A 3,314-nucleotide genomic window follows, 5' to 3' on the forward strand; every position below is an offset into this window, starting at 1 on the left:
TGGGGAGAGCGGTGGAGGGTGAAAAGTCGGTGCGGAGAGACCGCGTGTTCGCCGCGAGCCAGGTGCGGCCTCTACATAGCCACACATAAACCCTAATAAACATAACACTATTAATAAAGCAATATTTACAAATATACAATAATTGTCCGTCTTTGAGCGGTCTTTAACATAGACAATTACGGCGCACGCGGGTGCGACCCTAATATGAAACACTGCACTGCAGTGGGCTGGGGGGACAGGGCGTGCCCCCTCAGGTACCCGGCGATGGGCAGAAACGGCCTCAAGCCTAGGAGGGCACGACGACTGTCGTCAGTATATTACTTATCCCATCACAATCTGGTGTGTCTTCTGGCTTGAATTCATTTATAATTTTATTTACTTCCGCATCATTAGTTGGCATTATTTCATGTAAATCTGAATCAGAGTTCTGGTTTGTAATAGTTGTTTCAATGTGTATACTTTGTATTTTAATGGTTTTTATAGCTGAGGCAATATCAACTGCTATATTAACAAAGTAGTGATTGAAAACCTCAGCTGTATCTTTATTAGTAAGAATTGTATTGTTAATAGCAAATTTTATTTTCTGATTCTTAATACTTTTACAATTAGATATTATTTTATCCATCTCCCTCCATTTATTTTTATAGCTTGTTTCTTCAATTATTTTTATGGTGTAATATTCCGATTTTAATTTATATTTTAGGCTTGTTACTTTATTACAATACACTTGACGCCACCCGTCGGTGCTCCCTCTGATCGCACAGGCCATTATGTGCCCTCAACTCCTGATCAGGACGAGTGCAACGAACACGCCCGCGCGTGCCAGAAAGGGTAAGTTAGGGCAGTGCGCCGAACGGCGTGACACTAGTCACGGCCGGCTGAGTAATCCCACAATGAATCCCAATTATTTACATTCTGCAGCAGGCGCCATCTATTGGCGCCAAGTGCATCACCATCTTACATGATAATTAGCTTGGGCATAGATATAAGGTAAAATTACCCTGCAGTGTCTGGGGAAGCTATGTTAGTTTCAGGGATGAGCATGCAGGACCCGCACAAGGCCTCACATTTCCCCCCAGCCCAGCGGGAATGAGTCAGGCGAGCGCCTCGGGCGTGACTCCAATAGACGTAAAGAAACTTAAGGGCATTGAACCCCGGGGGCTCGAACCCATAAAACAATTAAGGGAAAAGACTTTAGGACAAATTACTAATTCCCAGACATTAAACAAGTGCGAGTACCGCATGCACGGAGCAGACAACGAACCTAATTAACATTCACCGTGGCCACTGGCCTTAATTAAAGTGCCTGTGACAATTATCCAGTCGGATTAGGAGAAATCCCAATAATACAGTTCACAGGGAGACAATAAGTTAATAAATTTACAGTCGCCAACTTGATGCCACAATTCAAATAATTAAATATTCTAAAACCATTGTTAAGCCTTAAGCACCCAATTACCAGGTGCTACCTTTTAATTGGGCACCTGGAACATGTTTTTAGCTTATAATAGAGCAAATTAAGTTAATGTAAGTTTTTGGCGCCGACTCACAAAGGAGGTGAAAGTTTCCCTCCCTTGGGAGGCGGCCATTTTCGGCAGTCTCCAACCACTCCGCGCCGGGTCAAGACGTGTGTCCGTAAGCAGCCCTCCACTTTGTTTCACCGATCGTTCATTTTGTAGGCACTTTAATATCTAAACCTTTTCTTTTACTTCATAGCTGCTCACGTCGACTCGGCGTGTATTTTGCGGGCCCGGGCTTATCCCGACGGCCTTCGTTAGTGGTTCCACACCGCGTCGCAGACCACGCCACTTATGGCACTGGCTGACTCTAGCCAACACGCTTTTGCTAGACCGCCGCACATATGCCTGCCGGCTGCAACCACAAGTAAGTGTAAGATGTAATTTAAGGTCACGTTCACTGAGCCACCCTAAGACAATTAACTTTCGGTACTGGCAGTCTCCAAAACACTTGTAACCGCGCCCGCGAGACTGCCGCGGCACATTCATTGTGTTATATTTGTGTCATGTTTGTTCTGTAATCAACATGTGTTAATGTAACTGTACAACGGCTCAGACGCCGCATACCGCATTCGCTTAGTGTTTGTAGCGGTTCTAGCACCGCGTAGAGTACGCATAGGGAGTACCGACTACCCATGCGTACCACTGGAGAAGTCCGTTAATTAAACGCAAATCAACATAACCGGTGTCGCTTACGATTATTTCGCGCCACCCTGTTCTCCACACGGCCGAGCGGTCTCAGGAGATTTCAGGCTAGACTTCAAGCCGCGTACCTGGTGGGTCACGCGGGGGCAGAGTACCCACGACCCACCACCAACGGCCTAGTGTTCCACTAGCCTGGCGCCCCCGGACTACAGCAGCACCACGACGCCCGTAGCACCCGTCAAGTACTTCCCGGGCCTTCTACAGAGGCCGGGTGACGGCAGTTTGAAGAGCGATTTGCTTTGCATTGTGAGATGTTCATTGATGAATACCATTGTTCTGTCTTTGAAACCTAGCTCGGTAGATGCCAGGTTCCGTTTTTTTTCTTTTTAGCTTCCAGCGGTTCTTGCTTCTTCCATCTATTGGTGAACTTAATCACTATGGGCTTGCTCATTTCTTGGTTTTTCATGGGAAGCCAATGCACAATTTCAATATCACTTTTTTTATTTCCACTGTCAGAGCTGTCGTTATTTTGCTTGCAACTTCATAAAGGTCCTCACTTCTTTCTTCTGGAACTCCAAAAACTTCAAGAGTATTATGCATGAGGTAAGTCTCAACATTTTCCAGCTCTTTCTCCACTCTCGTGACCTCATTTTTAAGCCTATCCACCAACTTCATATTCATTTCTAGAGAACTCAACTTCACTTTAAATTCATCAAAGTTATCACTGCAGAATTTTACAGCCCCAGTTAAATCTTCTGTCTTATCACTTAGCTGGTCCACCTTTTGTTCAATTTTTGTAAGAGTGGACTGTAGTTGTTGTAAATTAACCCCTGCCACACTGTCATCCCTTTCACAGCACCATTTCTTATTCTCATTCATAGCAAGTTCTTCATATAATGATTTTGACATCTTCATACACGTTTTATGATACCATCTGTTACATTTATGATCGGAGCATATTCCTTTTTCAGTATTTTTTTACTTTTTTTTCCCGCATACCGCGCACATATTTAAGTTTCTATCCGCCATATTGTAACCATAGAATGATACATTTTATATGAACGTCTTATTTAACATAATGTTAATGATGGGTTCCAGAACTACTAAGGCCGTTAGTTTGCAGGCCGTTGTGAGCGTCTCTAAGCCGAAGAG

The sequence above is a fragment of the Bacillus rossius genome, chromosome 7, assembly GCF_032445375.1.
Source record: "Bacillus rossius redtenbacheri isolate Brsri chromosome 7, Brsri_v3, whole genome shotgun sequence".
Taxonomy (NCBI): domain Eukaryota; kingdom Metazoa; phylum Arthropoda; class Insecta; order Phasmatodea; family Bacillidae; genus Bacillus; species Bacillus rossius.